At 40.8% G+C, this 18,285-nt stretch overlaps 1 protein-coding gene and 1 pseudogene across 1 annotated transcript in view; one reads left to right on the forward strand and one right to left on the reverse strand.

Annotated features, from left to right (window-relative positions):
• AVEN (apoptosis and caspase activation inhibitor) overlaps positions 1–18,285 on the forward strand; it is a 175,404-nt gene that overhangs the window by 65,980 nt on the left and 91,139 nt on the right. The window lies entirely within an intron of this gene.
• Positions 11,349–18,285, reverse strand: part of LOC133769716 (large ribosomal subunit protein uL10-like) — a 55,733-nt pseudogene continuing 48,796 nt past the window's right edge.

Consider the following 18,285-nt stretch of genomic DNA (forward strand, 5'->3'; position numbering starts at 1 on the left):
GCCTACTGCAACACTCTGCTTACCTTAAATTTCTTTATAGAGGAAGAGCCACAGCACAGCCTTTAGCCTCTGTCCCTACTGTTAGAGAGATCACCATTGCAGGCATAGTTTTAACATACCAAAAACCGGAGTATCTAATGACTCTTAAGAAATTTGACTTAGAATATTGCATAGATTAATTGGGGAGAGTAATAGAATAATATAGCATAAATGTATGATTTTTAAGTGTGTCACTCTTATTCTCACCTTTGAGTGGAAGCTGATTGCAGTATTTCTTCAATTTATTTTGCAAAAACATTTGTCCAGATTCTCCTGTAATGACTTTTAAATAGCTAAACCAAATTAGATGCTTTTGGACTATTAATGAGGTTCTAGGTCTCACCATGCTATGGTAAATACGATTTCCACCTATCAAATACAGCAAAGTGTAAGAGATAAATTTGCTGTCTTGTATTTGCACACCTCATCATATAATATTCTTAACAGTTATGATCTCTTTATATCTATTATTTCAGTATGACTGCTCCTAAAAATGAGACTTTTCTCTGGTTGACCTATTGCTCATTACCAGTGAAATGAAGCTGAGGTATATTTTGGAGTTGATATTTTTCTACACTTGAAATTATACTTGATAATGCATTAGGATGCATTTTCCCATTCATTTAATGCATCTGCTAACTAATTTCCATCTTTCCTTAGGAATAGACAAATGAGAAATGGTGTTTATTCTTGAAGCTGTCACCCATGAGAAATGCAGAGTTTACGAGGCTGGTAGACAGACCCAACAAGATGTTATAAAAGAGGTATTATCAAAGTGCTATGGAAATTGCTAGTTACAAAAAGTTGTTCTTGGCCGGTGCCGCGGCTTACTAGGCTAATCCTCTGCCTGTGGCGTCGGCACACCGGGTTCTAGTCCCGGCTGGGGCGCCGGATTCTGTCCCGGTTGCCCCTCTTCCAGTCCAGCTCTTTGCTATGGCCCGGGAGTGCAGTGGAAGATGGCTCAAGTGCTTGGGCCCTGCACCTGCATGGGAGACCAGGAGGAAGCACTGGCTCCTGCCTTCGGATCGGCGTGGTGGGCAGGCCGCAGCGCGCCGCCAGAGTGGCCATTGGGGGGGTGAACCAATGGCAAAAAGGAAGACCTTTCTCTGTCTCTAGGCAGCTCTTGGAAGATTAAATATTATAATAGCACCCTGTTATGTATGAAGCCAGATAGATTTGGATTATGTACCAACCAGTATATCTAGAAGATAGTATCAGGAAAAGTCTATAGACAGTTGAAGATTTTTATTGGGATAACAACTAGAGACTGTTTCTACTCAAGAGCACATTATTCAAAGATACATTTCTATAGTGATAATCAGTAAATAGGACTGCTCATATATTCTGATGATAATAATGTGACATCAAACAAAGAGTTTGTGGAAGTGGTAATATTTTCTGGGTGGTCTGAATTTCTGTTTCATAACATCTCCAACGCCACATGAAAAATGGAGAATGTCAGGATCTTCAAACAGCAATTGAATAACACAGAGGTTATCAGTAACCAGGATGTAGAACTGGATAAATGCTTTCAGAATTTTCTAACCCACTACTGTTTCAAGCAGGCTATAGCTGTAGATAACATGATTCCATGTTTGGTTTTGTAATTATGTATGGAATTGTTACTATTTTTTTTCCACGGATAATCTTAATATAGGCTCTGTGTCTAGCAGGCCAAGTCACAAATGATTGATTTTTTTTTTTTTTTTTGACAGGCAGAGTGGGCAGAGTGGGCAGTGAGAGAGAGAGACAGAGAGAAAGGTCTTCCTTTGCTGTTGGTTCACCCTCCAATGGCCGCCACGGCCGGCGCGCCGCACTGATACAAAGGCAGGAGCCAGGTGCTTCTCCTGGTCTCCCATGGGGTGCAGGGCCCAAGGACCTGGGCCATCTTCCACTGCACTCCCGGGCCATAGCAGAGAGCTGGCCTGGAAGAGGGGCAACCGGAACAGAATCCGGCACCCCGACCGGGACTAGAACCCGGTGTGCCGGCGCCGCAAGGTGGAGGATTAGCCTGTTGAGCCACGGTGCCGGCCCAATGATTGATATTTTACATGGGGATTATTGCTACCAATCAAAGGATCAACTGCCACACTGTGTTCAGTGTGGAACGATTAGTTGATGTGCTTTGTCCCTGGGCTGTTACAGAAGCAAACAAAGGTTATAAACAGAGGAGAGATGGCTTGTAGATCAGTATGTGTTTGTAACAGGAGATTTGAGTTTTTGTTTCTTGTTTGAGCCCTAATTCCCAATTTATTTTTGCAAAATTTTATTGGAGACTTTCATAGAACACAGTGGTTTCATTAATTAAAGATACCACTCCCCCACCCCCCCCTAATTCATGTTTTCTTGGAAGGGTGGTAACCAGCCCATCTCCGCCCTCATGTTACAATACTGCTGTCTGTCACGTGCTAATTAATCTGTGTTATACTTGAGAGGAAGTCATGGGAGTACTTCATAATCTATACTTGGGAACCTCATTCAGAGACTGTCTTCCTCATTCAAGGGCTTTTGGTGGTTTTTCTGAACTTAGTCTCCTGAGAAGAATCTGTATTTCTGATTTGAACCAAGGTGAACTTTTGCATCTGTTGCAGTTCTCAACATTCCTCTCCCATCGCTGTCTGCTCGCTTGCCAGAAATTTCCCCTTGCCATTTTATCATCATGTGTGAATTCAGCTAACATGATGTTTGCTCCCACTTGCAAACTATTAGTGAAGTAAACTGTGAGCTGGTACTTTTATCTTTAATAATTGATGCTGGAAAAGTGACAAACGCAGTGAAAGCCTCTCTGTCTAAATCAGTTCCTGTCATGCATCTCTTTCGTGGCTCGGTGGTAGGACTTGAAATGGCAGTGCTCACACTTGCAGCAAGTTCTCACTGACGGGATAGACTCCTCTGCTTGGTAATCAGAGCCCCCTCCCCGGTCACAGATTGTGATGGCATGAACCAAAGGATCTCACAACAGGAACAAGCCAGAGAGGTCAGTCTTCCTCATTCAGATTTGATCACTTCATAAAGAAAACCATAATGAGGAGCAAGTATATTGGCTCATTGAAATACTCTGTTGACTTAAGCTGGGAACACTTTACTGTTATACTAGAATTTTTTTCATAAATTATAAATGAAAATTTGAAAGTTATAGTAATGCAGGTATAGCGAAATAGACATTTAATGCACTTAAGAATAATATGTAGTGCCAGTTCCTTTATATATTACCACCGAAAAGTGAATTTTAGGTATATTTATAAAATTATGTATCTTATTTCAGATAAAAATGACAAAGATTGATATGTCAGTAGACCCTAAATGGATGTTTTATTATGACAGATATACCTATTTTTATTTTCTCATGGTTTAAATAAAAAGCTTGTAGCTTTTGGATGATTCACAATGACCAGAATCTGTGATACTCATATCATTATAAGGATATGGTAGCCAAAATATTTGCTCCAATTCTGTGAAAGAAACCAGTAATAACATGGTTAAATTGATTTGAAAGTATAATTCTATATAACATGAGTGAATAAAATATATTCCTAATTACAGAAACAATTAGGTAGTCATTGAATACTTTTCATGAATGTTCAAAATGTGTTAAATCTGTTCACACTAGGAGTAAAACTCCTATAAATAAACCAAGTCTTCAGGTACATGCATGAAATTCCTTATCCATTGGTATCCTTGAAATGCTGAAGCAATTTCCAGTTTTTTGGCATGGCATTTTTAATAAATAATGTGTTGAAAAACTAGCTAATGTTTTTTGTTTTTCACCAAAATGAAGAAAATATAGTTTATTCCAAATTGCTGTATTTTATGAAAGCTGTTGTTGAGACATGAATAATCAATGACCAGAATGAGTTACAGAGAAAAGGGTTGATTTCAGCAGAAAAGAAGGTAGAGATTCGCTGGGACTGGGGCTGCCAGGAGCCGTCCGTCGGGTGGGGTTAGGGTCCATTTGCCCACTCATCATCAGGAGATAGTCCTAGAAGCCAAGCCCCAGGCAGTGGGATGTGTTTACATTATAATGAATGAATGAAATTCTGAATATTTCAGAAAATTACTTTATATCCTTGTAATTATATTTACTGGAAGCATGGTATATCTCAGATTTTTGCCCAAGCTAATTTAAAAATATTTAATTATCACTTGAAATATTGGTTAATATTTTTCACTTAAAATAGACACTTATTTTGAAGCATGTTTATATAAAAAGGAGGAAATAAAATAGAGGAAAAGAACCTTTAAGTGTTCAAAAGTCTCAAGGCAAAACACACACACACAAAACAAACTTTTAGTCATGGCTGATATACAAATGAAATATTTTGATGTTTCTAAATATCTTTCTTTAAAATAAGTTGATATTTTATCTAGTTACTGCTTGTTTTTTAAGTTGCTGCTTTCACTGATACTGGAAAATGACAGGTAAGTTTCTATAATGACATCAGAGGCAAAAGATTTATGATACTTAAGGTTATTTATAGCCTGCCTTGAAAAGAGTGGAGGGATCACATAATTCACCCTCCTAATTAAAACTTGAAAAAAGAAATGCCTTCAATGAAATGGAAGAGAAGAATTTCAAGTTGGACTGTTCTTTAAACAAGGCTAGCATAATTACTTCAGATACCTTTTATTATCAGGATGTCAGTTTGCTTTTACTGTTTTTCCCATGGTCTCCTCTTTTGTTAGGTAATGGAAGTATGATTACTTTTTGTAGAGTTTCTTTATGATAGGATTAAGCTTTCAACCCAACTTATTGAATTTATTTGGTTGAATTTTTGCTAAAAATCTGTGTAGGGAGGTAAAATTCCAGGTGAAGGAGGTTTGACAGTTCTGTTTTTACACAAGATAGTCTCTGAAAGACGTGCTCTGGGGAGATGTCCAGGCAGGTTCAAAAAGGCGCCGTACCCTTTAGAATTCTCTGATGGCTTCAGTGGTTCTTTGGATTTTATAGTTTGGACCATTGATGTGAATTCAAACTTTTGAGGTTTTAAGGCACCAGACACCTTTTTATTCTGTTAAGTCAGAAGAATGTCATCATTTAATCTGCTGTGGTATCATTAGAGAAATTAGCCCCGTTCTTCTGGGCTGATATACTTTAGTTTACTAGAGATTGTTGTCTTTAGGGTGAATGAGTATGACATCATAGCTTCTCCCCCCTCCCCCGGTCATAAAAATCAGCCACAGAGCTTTGGTCTTTTGCATTAATAGAAATATTAAAAGTGTCTATCAGTTTTCTTCTATCAAGTGCCCTGGGAAATAAAGTTTATTCGAATTTGTTTGGTGCATAGCGTCTGTAAAAGGCTTTTGCACTACTCTGGGATGTCATCATGCTTTTTTCCCAACCTATTAATTAAAACAATAAAGATTTTACAAAATGAAGACAAAGATGGGAAAAATCCAATGAAAAAAATGCATGGGGTTGATCTGGTTATGAATGAGTCATTCTGTTTAGCATAAGTAAAAACAAGTGTTTACCTCAGAAGGGTTAAATCTGCATAAAGCTTACGGGAGGATCACATGAAATTCAGATCTACTGGCTCACCCACAGCATCAGCAGATTTACTTTCAGTCATCAAGATATAAATTAATGCGATAAAATTAAATCTTACCTGGCAGTGGTCTGTTTGAAGCTCAGTGATTTGAACTCTGGCTGGAAATAGTAAGCTTCGATACCTGTAAAGCCTTCTCTGCTTTTGTGTGTTCTCTGACCAGCGTGTTTTATTCTTGCAGTGTCTCTGTATTCTTGATAATCCTGTTGCATTAGTTAGGATAGCATGCGATTGATGAAGACTCCATTTGAATAAGATGATAGACAAAGGAGAGTGAATTTTGCCTTTGCCTGATAACAGCAGTTGATCTGACCACAGACAATTTGAATGTTCAGAACTTATTAAAAATTCATTGAATGTTTCATCAATGAGAAATCCAGGTTGTTTCTGCAAACGGTCTGCCCTCTGGAAAAGTTGTGCTTGTCCATATTTCAGAATCACACACGGTCCCAAATCGAGTTGGTTAAAACAATTATCTGCACTGGGAGCATGGGTGTTCTCTTGCACGCTCTTGCATTCCTTATTTGCTTTTCTCTTTATCAACTTTTCAGTCTATTAGTTTCCTTTCTGCAGAGAAGATGAAAGAATTTCTTCTTCCGTCCTCCTTGGGCTTCTGTAACACATAGTTCTGGTGCACCGTTTTGTGAATAGTGAGGGAAAAATCCAAAAGGAGGTACGGCTTTATCATATCTCCGGACAGTGAGCATACTTGGCATGAATGAAGAGCTGATAGGAGCTATTCAAACCAGACAGCAAACTGATGGGATGACGCTTTCCTACATAATAAACCCATTAATTCTCCTGATGGACACAGTGTGCCCTGCAAGGAAAGCAGAAAGGAGCAGATGCTCATCTCGTTTGGATAGGTGCTCTCTGAGCAGCTTGTCATTGAGAGGGGAATCCAGGAAAAGCTGCAGGCTTCGGAGTGTGATCAGGTAGCATGGGCAAGTTATTTTGACAGACAGTTAAGTGACGTGTTTTGGGAGGAAAAAAAGAGCTTAGCACAGAGGTGGCTGGTATGAGGTTCCAACAAAATTTGTTTTGCAAAATGTTTACTTTCATTTTTCCCTTTTAATCTTTTTGGCTGCAAGTTTTTTTGTTTGTTTGTGTAAGGGTTGCTGTGTATTTTATGCAGAAATTTTGCTGACTTGTTTTCTCAATATCTAGTTTTTCCTGACAGGGAATTAATTAAAAAAATCTTTGAGACAGAAAGAGTGTATTGTGAGCTTTAAGAATTTATAGGAAGGAAAAGGCTGCTTTGTGTGAAAGACACACTTGGATATCTTTGGGGCACGTGTGTTCTGTTGCTTTGGAATAAAGCCTCATGAATCATCGTTTGAGATAAAATTTAAAACAAGATCTTCATTAAATTTTTTTGTTAAATTAGTTGAGATTCTGATTAGCTGTATAAAAATAGATCTAAAATGTAAATGTCATAATTTTTGTGCTTTATTTTTTAAATGTCACAAAACCTTTTTTTTTTTTCCTTACTTGTCTGTTGAGTCCTTTAGGACTGTACATAGACACTAGGATGTTTTATAGTGAGAAATGATGAAAAATTTCAGACTTATACAAGACTCTGAAACACAAACCTCTGTAACACATTACCCAGATTTAATCAGTATCAACAATGACTCTAAAGCAAATCTCATTTCAGCCCTTCATACCTTAGCCTGCATGTTTCAAAAGTATGGACTCTTTTTCATGTGACCACTGTGCCACCATCACACCTAACATAGCAGCTCTTGAGGTGGTACAATGTCTAGTCTAGAAACTATGTTTCTTTCAAATACCTCATGTCTCAGAAACTGCATATTGGTTTTTGCCCCAAGTTTACCGATTTGCTTTTATTTATTTGAAAGGCAGAAACATAGACTCAGAGATAGATTTCTTCTGCTGGTTCACTCCCCAAATGCCTGCAGCAGCTGGGGCTGGACCAGGCCAAAGCCAGGAGCCTAGAGCTCAATCCGGGTCTCCCTGTGGGTGGTAGGGATCCCAGTAATTGACGTATCACTTGCTGCCTCCCAGGATGTGCATTAAAAAGAAGCTGGAATGGGGAGTGGAGCTGAGACTTGAACTCCGGCACTGTGATACAGGAAGTAGATGTCCCAAGTAGTCTTTTTAACTACTGCACTGTAGTTTTATTTTCTTCCTTCCTTCCTGAGTCTAAAGTACATGCATTCCATTTTAATTGTTAGGCATTAGAATTTTAAACATTGACTTGGATGAGAAAAATCTTATTTGGATAGTATTCATCTATACACATTTGAGATATGAATATCTATACAAGAGAACCTATCTCTGGAATGTTTTCTTGAACCATTCCCACTTAACACCACATCATACCAAAAAGGATTCTAATTTCACATGTCAAAGATTGGTCATTGCTTTGTATTGGTTTTTCTTGACTTGGTCTGGATAATATAGTTCAATATTCTACAAGCAATGGAGCCTGTTTTGGGCAAACTCAATCAATTGTGTTCTTTGGTTGGTTCTACTTTTGTTGCTGAAAAAGATCATCTTGTTTACCTTATCAAAACAAGAAAACATTTCAGTAATACTTCCACTTCACCATTTGAATGTGATGTAGAGTTCTCTGAAGATCTTAAAAAGAAGAAGTAAAAATATATCAAATGAGGTATTAGATTTATGAGAACCAATGACTGTAATATAGTATACTTTTCTTCATGAATGTCAAGTTGTTTATCTCTGTGACCTTTTATGTTCCTATAAAGTTTGTACTACCATCCACTTTCTGATAAAGCAGATTATTTGATTGTTTAACTTTTCCAGGAATAGCAATAGTATGAGGCCCTGAAATAACTGCTGAAAATGATTGTCATTCAGATTTTCTTTCCCTCTCCATCTCTTTCCCATCTTATTTCAACTTCCATGGATGAAAATGGGGAAAGTGAAATATGGGGGGAGGCTATTAAAGCATAAATGCAAACATTTTTTCTATGCCCACTTAGCTCAAAACCACTACTAGAGACTGGGTTCTCATTTCTTGGGAGGACTATAGACTCCTGCCCTCCCAAGGTGGTCCCTCTTGGCTGTGCCTCCTTTCATACATCATGTTATGACATGAGTGCTTGGTAACTTTGTGTTGCACTTTATGTTCTTAGATTGTACCTGTCCCTTGAATTTGGCTAAAATGTATTTGTTACTTACACATGTGCCAATCACTTATTGAAAGCTCCATAAATAGTTACTATGACTGTGATATACTGGTAAGTTGAATGTGAAACGCTGAGCCAAAATTCCTCTTCTCTTTTCTAGTTGTCTCTGGAATTTTTCTGTTGTCTATAATGCAGTGTCATTGTAAATAAGGGCACTTTGCAAATGTGCAGATTCTTCTGGAGAATTTTGATTGGTGAAAGAGTGTTATGTATAGGGAACTAGCTTGTTCTATGTAGAGAACTAGAATAATAGATTGTGTATTTTGGGTACAAATCTTTCAAATCATTATCTCTCAGTGGCTAGGCAACAATCTGAATTAGTAGAAAAGCACTGACTCAATTGGTGACCTATAGTGTTCAAACCAAAAATAGGTGTACCTTAGCCATTGTCAGAAGTATTTTTCTTCAAGATTTTGCTGTTGATATCCACGATAGGGATTTTGTTAATAGAAAGCTGCATTTAATTTTTTAGGGTAGGCTTTCTATTTTGAACAAGGCTATGTCTATGTGAATAATACTCTTCAGAGACCTAATTGATTGAGTAGCTGGTTGGGCAGATGACTTGTTTTCTTCCCCTTAAACATGAGAAGAAGAAGGAAATGGATTTTTATGTTCTCTTTGCATTTAACAAAGCATGATTTTCTTTTCAGATATCTCAACTCCCACCTCCTATTGTGCAGCTCCTTTTATTCTCATATTTATTCTCATATTTAACCTAAACTGTCCCATTTGCACCATAATAAAGTTGATCAACTTCACAAGTTTCATAGGCTGAACAGTTTTATAAATAACTTAATGTATAACAAGATAGTGATTTCTCTCCCTACAAGTCTCTTTCTTGGTCTGTACCTAGAAATATGCTCAAAGCTGTTTTGAATCTTTGCAAAAATAATTACTTCCAAAAAGAAAAAAGATGTAGTTCCCTCCTTTATGTTTTCCAGTTCATAGTTAAGTAGAATTTGTGATTAATGATTGCTTCTCTGACCATTGATTTTTTTAGGACATTTCAAATATTATATAAAATGAATGTACTTACTTTTAATTGATAAACTAAGAAAAGAAGTTATATTTTAGAGAATATTATAGGATCACGTAAGCTCTTTCTAAACTGCATTTTTTTTTTTTTTCCTGTTAAAGACATCAAATCTTTGTTGGCTTACTTGGGTCATGCTGGATAATTTGTAACACTTTAATTGTAATAAGTACTGGAGATTCTACACCATCTACAAGGCACTTCTCCAGCTCCTTTGGCTGCTCTGTACAATGCATTCACCTCTGATGGCTGTTGGTTACTGTTTTATATAGGAGGAAGTTGAAGTTCAAAGAGGTGAAATAACTTGCTCGAGCTTACGTAGCTAGAAAGGTGTTGAACTGTGGTGTGAATTCAAGCGAGGTTGCTCCAGGTCCCAGGAAGATTCCTCAGTGAGAAAACAGATCATTTCATTGAAGTGTGAGAATCCTAGTGCAATTTGGAAAGAGTGGTGTCTCTCCAGCATGACCACCAGTGTTCTAAAATGGATCTGCAGATGACCTGGAGAGTTGACAGTCTTTGAGAAAGGGACATGGAGCTTATTATAGAGGCACACTCTTCTTCCTGTCTTCTGTGCTTTGATTTACTTATTTGAAAGGCAGAGTAATAGGGAGAGACAGAGAGAGGTCTTCCATCCACTGGTTCACTCCCCAAATGGCTGCAATGGCTGGGGCTAGGCCAGGTGGAGGCCAGGAGCCAGGAGCTTCTTCTGGGTCTCCCATGTGGGTGCAGAGGCTCAAGGAGTTGGGCCATCTTCTGCTGCTTTCCCAGGCACATTAGCAGGGAGCTGGATCGGAAGTGGAGCAGCTAGAACTTGAACCAGCACCCATATCGGATGCCGGTATTGGCAGGTGGCAGCTTTACCTGCCATACCACAGGGCTGGCCCCTGTCTTCTGTGTTTTGAATTTAGAAAAGGGAGATTTTTTGTCTTTCCAAAATTGCATATTCCATTTTTTACAGTCTCTAAAATAGAAAATATGTTTTATAATACTAGCAATTGATATTCATTTAAATTTTTAAAAACTGATTGTGATATGAGGGGATATGAACTAGATTTATTGTATGTTAAAGTCGGTTATTTGGAAACAATTGCTTTCTTCAGATTTCTCACCTTCAGGTAAAATAATTGCATTTTATTTTCTAATTCAGATCTTTAAAAGAATTTTTCATTTCCAAGCTTCCTTGTTTGTCCCTCTATCTAAGCACACACTTGCTTGACTTGGGCCTTAACCTGTGTTGTGGTGCCTGGCCCTTTGCTGTCCCTTCTCCTGCTATCGACAACCACTAGAGGTCTCCGGACCACACTTGAGGAAGCTCTGGTTTACAGCCATGGCCTAGGAGGTGGAATGAATGTGTTCCAGCTGAGATTACTGAAAGTTCTCACAAAATATTTATTATGTGCAGCTTATGTTCCAGGCCTCAGAACTATGCTATATCCTGTGGTAGATTAAGAACAAAAAGTAAGGTCTCAGCCCCTAGAACCATGCGGTCCACGGGGACACTGACAAGACGGCATGTTGAGCACACTGACTTCATACACTTGGAGACCCTAATTACCAGGGTCCTTGCAGATTTCCAGGTTTCTCAAAGTGCCACCTCATACTCTCTGTAACTCTGCACCTGTAGGAGATCCGTCCTGTCCCCCCCATCCCCGCCTGCTGCCCTTCTCTCCCTCGCCCAAACCCTTTAAAAAAGAGAGATGAGGTTTTATTTCTTTTGCAAGTGCAGCTGAGTTGGTTCCTTTTTGGTGATTGGTTGAAGAGACCAAATCCCATATGCATGTTCAGCATCTGCAGTGCTTCCTTGGCTTCAAGCCTTGGCTGTAGCTCCAGCACAGTGGGGACAGCAGCCACAGAAGCAGGTGGATCAGCAAATGGGAAGGTGTACTCGGTCTCCACGGACAAAGCCAGGTCCTGTCGTACCCACTGATGAGGCAATAGGGTACTGATGGAACAGTTAGGAACCAATCTGTAGACAAACACCTGCGACTAGAGGACACCCTCTAGGAAGTGAGGATGCAGTTTCCTTCGGGATGTCAGAGCCCTTCGGGTCCTGGATGCTGCCGCTGTGCAACACCTGCTGGGTAGTCAGCCTGAAGGAGAGGGGGAGGATGGGCAGCATGTTAGCAGGGTGGCTCTGCTCACTCCCATCTGTCTCCCAGTCTTTATCACCTGCACTTGTCACTCGGGATTTCACAGGAGCCCCTGGAGATTTTAATGGTGATGCCTAAAGCTGTGAGCCCCAGAGCAGTATTCTGGTCTGGCAGAATGACTTCACATGGGACGGTGGTACCAACACAGGTGGCAGCTGGAACCTTATTGACCAGCAGCATGTCCCTAACCTCAATGAGGTCCTCCTTGGTGAACACAGAGCCCACTTTCCCCCAGAGATGAGGCAGTAATTTGTCCAGGGCTGGGGTGTTTTGCAGATGTCCTTGGATGGTCTTGTGTGTCATGGTATTCTTGCCTCTCTGCGCTACAGCCTTCCATGGGAGGACATTTGGATCTGCTATGTCTGCTTGGAACTTAGTTGTCGCTCCCACAATGAAGCATTTCGGATAATCGAGATGTAGCTGGACTTCAAGGTCATCCTGCCTTCACGGGCATTACAGCAGTGTGTTAGGGGTTGCCTTGCAGGGCTGAAGAATGAAGTAACTCTCACAAGGACAAGAAGGAGCCATGCTTGCTTTCTGATGATCCCGTAGCTGCATCTTCATCAGTCTGGCAAGGACCGATTCTATTGGCCAAATAGGGTTATTTGGATGGCTCTAGATTTTATTTTGTGATGTCTTTCACGGGGCCTAATTTTTAGGGAAGCACTTCATTTAAGCAGCCTCTCTGAATCCCAATGAACAGAGCAGGCCTTTCAGAGATCTGATACTTCCCATGTCCATTTTGCTTTGTACTAAAGACATATTTTAGAAAGGCTCTGTCTCTCATTGCATCTCGTGTCTGTTAGGGGTGTATGAGTAGAGAAGTGTCTCATGGTGATCTGTGTATGGAGAGTTTGAGTGATCTGTGTACAGCATCCAGCACAGTGCTCCAGAGATGTCAGTGATTGTCATTCTTACTGTGGGACCGAATCTTACTGCTGGAAGGGACTTCACAGATCAGTTAGCCCAGGCATCTGATTTATACAATCAATTTAACATTTTTTTCTTTTTCATATAGGCTATACAAATGTTTAGGGTTTTGAACTAAATGGCAGTTGTCAGTTTTACTTGAATTTAAGAGTGACATTGAGAAAGCAATAAACAAAATATTTCAACATACTCAGTGATGTAGTAAGCCTAGCAATTTTAGTTTCTTATCTGTTACAAGGATTCCAGAGGAAAATTTGAAAATTATAGATCGATGGCAAAATGTATAGAATCTTAGGGCAGGTATTGTGGTGTTAGGTGCTGCTTGGGATACCTACAGCCGTATTGGAGTTCTGGTTTGAGTCCTGGCTCCTCCACTTCCCATACACCTCCCTGCTAGTGTACCTGGAGGCAGCAGATGGTGGCCCAAGTATTTGGATCCCTTCCATCCAAGTGGGAGTTCTGGATGGGGTTCCAGAATTTTGACTTTGGTCTTGCCCAGCCTGGCTTGTAGTAGGCATTTGGAGAGTGAACTAGTGAATGGAAGGTCTCTCTTCCTCTCTCCCCTTTCCTCCCAACCTGGCTCTGTGTGACCCTGCTTTTTAAAAAGTACAGACTGTTGGAGGTAAATATAAGGTAAATAATTAGCCTAAGGTTTACAGATGTAGAAGTAAGTAAACTCAGGATCCAAACCTAAGCATTTTGTGCTCTTGACTCCTCTGCCATGATGTATATGAAAGGATACCAATTTCAGAAGTTTGGAGGCTGACATTGTGGTTAAGCCACCACTGTGATGCTGGTATCCTGTATGGGTACTGGTTCGAGTCCCAGCTGCTCCACTTCTGATCCATCTCCCTGGTAATGGCCTGGGAAAGCAGCAGAGGATGCCCCAAGTGCTGGGGCCTCAGTATCCTTGTGGGAGACCTAGATGAAGCTCCTGGCTTCAGCCTGGCCCAGCCTCCCTCCCTCTCCCTCTCCCTCTCTCTCTCTCTCTCTCTCTCTCTCTCTCTCTCTCTCTCTCTCTGTCTCTCTCTCTCTCTGTTTCCTTCTCTCTGTAACTCTTGACTTTAAATAAGTAAATCTTGAAACAATTACGTAATTTTTTATATTTGTGAGCAAGTTCCACTAACCTAAACATACACCATTAGGGGCTGAGGTAAATAAATCCAATAGAATAGTATACCAACACCAGATTCTAAAAAGTACCGAGCCTTGAATACATCATAATTATTAAAGAGAAGATAGTTTGGTTTCAGAAATGCCTATAAGGTTGAATAGAAATAAGTGGGTTATATTCTTAGCCTCAAAATATTTTGACAAACTTTGCAGCTTAAAGTTTATTTTTAAAAATTTTCATTGGTAGTTAAATATGGAGATAGCCTCAGGGACCTTAAAATGAATGGCATTTGCCAGAGCCAGCACGGGATTGGACACCAGTTCTTGGAACAGAGGAGCTTTGGTAATCCTTTAAGAATTGAGGCAGTTTGACACATTATCTGGCAGAAGAAGAGGAGAAGCCTGGAGACAGATAGAAATACATGAAGCCATTGGAGATAGGTCTAGAGTAGAGCTCTCTGACCACAGTGCATATGTGTTTTAGTCCAGGCATGGGTAAGCGATCATAATTATGTGATGGTATGCAGTGAGATAAGGAGGGAATTATAGAAAGGCTTCAAGGTGTGGGATCCCATGATTTTGAAATGCCTTTAGAATGTTTCTCTGAGTCCCATGACTGTGTTAAGAAATTAAGACATTGGCAGGCCAGTGAAGAGGTTATTGTAAGGTGACCAAGGGAGAATGTGACAATTTGTTACTCAGGTAAAAAATAGTGGAAAAGCAAAGAAGTGGATCGATGATAGGCATGTTTTGGGAATATCGATGATAGAATTTGCTGATGAATGAGATGTGTGGGTAAGTCGGGCAGTGGAGTGTTGAACGTGACCCCCAGAAATCTAGCCTGAGTAATGGTTGGAGATGGGTTTTCCTCAGGTTGGGGCAGCTGGACAAGGAGCAGGTTTGGGAAGAGGGGAGGGAGGGAGAGAAAGAATAAATACTGAACAAGATGTGTTGTGGATCTTGCCATTCCTGCCTCCTCCAACACTTGAGGCATGGGAAAGGATACAGTGCTGGCTCTGGGAGGCAGTGTGTTCCTGTGTGTTATCTTTGTGTACAGGTCTTGCCCCCACCACCTTCTTTGGTTTTTACCCTCACTTTGTTTTTCCTTTCCCCAGTTATTTACACATAACAGATAACTTCTCTCTTTGCAAGTATTTTATAGAGGTAGTAAAAAAATTGATAAACTGATCTCCATGTATATGTATGTGGTGTGGTTTGAAAAAGCCACTCAAGGAATAAAGATGTTGTTCTGTTTTGCTCCCAAACCTGGTTGAGAATCATTTCTTGAAAATCTTCTGTGGATGGTTCTTGAAGAGTCAGATTCCTTAAACAAAACAAGACAACCAACTGCCTTTTTTCTTGATCTCACTGTTTCATGGGCAGGAAGGGCTGTCCTCAGGGGATCAGATTCTGGGTTTCTGGAGAATGCTGAGCATCTGAGATGTCGGCACTGACCAACAATGAGTTAGCAGTAGATATGTTCGAGCAGTAGCCCTAATAATCAGAACCTTGTCCCGTGCTTTCTTTCATAAGGCATGCCTTTTACTTCATCTCCCACAAGAGGAAGTTTGTAAAGAGTTAAAGGTAGAGGGAAAGGAAGGGAGGGAGGGAAATACTTTCATCCACTGGTTCATTGCTCAAGTTTCTGCAGCAGTTCAGGCTGGGCCAGGCCAAAGGCAGGAGCCAGGGACTCCATCCAGGTCTCCTAGGTGCCCAAGCACTTGGACCATCATCTGCTACCTCTCAGGCACATTAGCAGGAGGTTAGATTAGAAGCAGAGGAGTCAGGACTTGAACTCACATTCCCATACAGAATTTGGATGCCCCAGGAGGCTGCTTAATCTACTCTGCTCCAATACCAGTTCTTGGGTTGCTTTTTGAATGTTACTGGAAGAGTAAATTTTATTTTTGTTACATGGAAGACATACCCCCTCTTTGAATTCTAAAGAGTTAACAAGAGACTTGTATGTGCTCATGATAAATACAGTTCTGAGATTATACATAAAACAATTTTTGATGCTTGTAATGGAAGCAGTAACAAAACCTGACACACATGCATACATAGATCCTCTCTCTTCCCCTTTTAACCCAAGTATTCTAGTTGCCATACCAACCCGATTATGGTAGTGCATTTGCTGCTATCATTGAGATTGTGTCAGCAGTTCCATTATAAGCTGCAATTTTTGTGATTTTAAAATTCAACGTCACACTCACAGACGTGACATATACAATTCTGTGTTATCTATTGCACTGTTTTTTTTTTCCCCCTCATAATTAAATAACCCCAAAGTCATTCCCTTTCCTCTTGTGTTGGAGAAGGTCCATTTATTTGGCATCCAAGATTCTTCTGTTAATTTGTAAGAATTTTATTGCTAAAAGAATTCCCCGTTTCTGATGGAGGCTTCTCAATTAACAGTGAGGGAATTGAGAGGCTCTGAAGGATTAAACGACAGGCCTAGGGTCAGACCGCTCAGTCGGCTCTGGGGATTGCATGGCAGCCAGGGGTGGTCGGAGTCCCGCCGCACCTTCTAAGCGATGTCCTTGACCTCTGGTGGACTCTGGCTGACTTGAGTGTGTGTCTCTTTGTGTGTTTGTCTGTCCTGTCACCACTAAACAGGGCAAGCACCATGCTTTTCTCAGGATAAGCTCTCCAGCACTTGCTGAGAAAGACCGGCTCTGTCTGCTCTTGCTGCCTGCTCTCCTTCCAGTTTACCTGGTTTCTGACTTTTTTTGTTACTTATTTCTAGTCCTCGGACCTAGTGACCTGCTACAGATTTGTGGTTTGAACAAACCAGCACTCCACTTGCTGGTGGAGCTGGACAAAGGGTAGAGGGGACCCAGGAAGGGAAAGGAGAGAGTTCTTGGCAGAGGGAGACGCACAGTGAGACACTGAGGGACTTGAGAGAGAACTTGATGGTATGAGGGCTGTTGCTGTCATTAAAATGTAGGGAGTGGTGAGAGAGGTTAGAGAGGTGTTCAGGGGTCTGATGTGATAGACCTGGGTTTGACTTCCTGTTAAGGACATGAACTTTATCAAGTAGGTGATAGGGACCTATTGAAGGGTATATGCAGACGTACCTAAATCTACCGGTTATTTGGGTCTTTAGACTGGAATTTGCAGTAAGGAAAGGGGCAGATATAGATATGGATTCTGTTTAGTAGGAAACCATGCACCCAGAGAAAGGAGAAATCCCTTCTGCCTGGGATGTGATGATAGAGAACTTTTCCAAAGAACATGATGTTTCAGCCAGGGTTAAGAGTAACAAGGATCACGTCAAGCAGGGGAGTGAAAGAGGTGGCCTTTTAGACATGAGAGACAGTTTGATTGACAGATTAGAGATAAGAACATGTTTTAGCACGTTGGGAGATGCTGACTGTGCTGGTGTGGGTGTGGGGTAAGGGCTGAGGGGGACCAGTGCTTGAGAACAGATGGAATATGATGGGCTTGAGGCTAGCCAGGTTACCAGAGGTTTTGGGCACCCCACGAAGGAGTGAAGACTTTATGCTCTAGATAGAAAGGAGCCATGAACTTTAAAATAGACCTGTGACATAGAGCTCTGGCAGTGAATCAGACAAGAGAGAGATCCTATTCTTCTTCTTCTTCTTCTTCTTCTTTTTTTTTGACAGGCAGAGTGGACAGTGAGAGAGAGAGAGAGAGAGAGAGAGAGAGAAAGGTCTTCCTTTTTTCCGTTGGTTCACCCCCCAATGGCTGCTGCAGCCGGCACATCTCGCTGATCCGAAGCCAGGAGCCAGGTGCTTTTCCAGGTCTTCCATGCGGGTGCAGGGCCCAGGTCCTTGGGCCATCCTCCACTGCACTCTCGGGCCATAGCAGAGAGCTGGACTGGAAGAGGAGCAACTGGGACAGAATCTGGCACCCCGACCGGGACTAGAACCCGGGGTGCTGGTGCCGCAGGCTGAGGATTAGCCTAGTGAGCCACGGCGCCGGCCAAGATCCTATTCTTCTAGATAAAGTAAAAATCTGTTGAACTAGGGTGGTGGGATTAGAAAGACAACAATGGAGGGGACAGACTGAAGAGGAGGGAGGCTCCAGATGTGGTGATCATGTAGAGTGAAAGTGCAAAAGAGGGAGTTTTCTTGTTCAAGCTTTTAGGTGGATTGTTTTGCCATTTATCAAGATAAGGAAAACAAGAGGAAAAGACACATTTGAGTTAAAGATTACAAGTTACATCCAAATTTCAAAAATTGAGTTGTAATTTACATATAAAATGCTTAGATCATAAACAAATAGTTTGATAGACTTTGATTTGTTTATACCTGTGTAGCTACCTCTGCCAA

This window comes from Lepus europaeus, chromosome 11 (assembly GCF_033115175.1).
Source record: "Lepus europaeus isolate LE1 chromosome 11, mLepTim1.pri, whole genome shotgun sequence".
Lineage (NCBI taxonomy): Eukaryota > Metazoa > Chordata > Mammalia > Lagomorpha > Leporidae > Lepus > Lepus europaeus.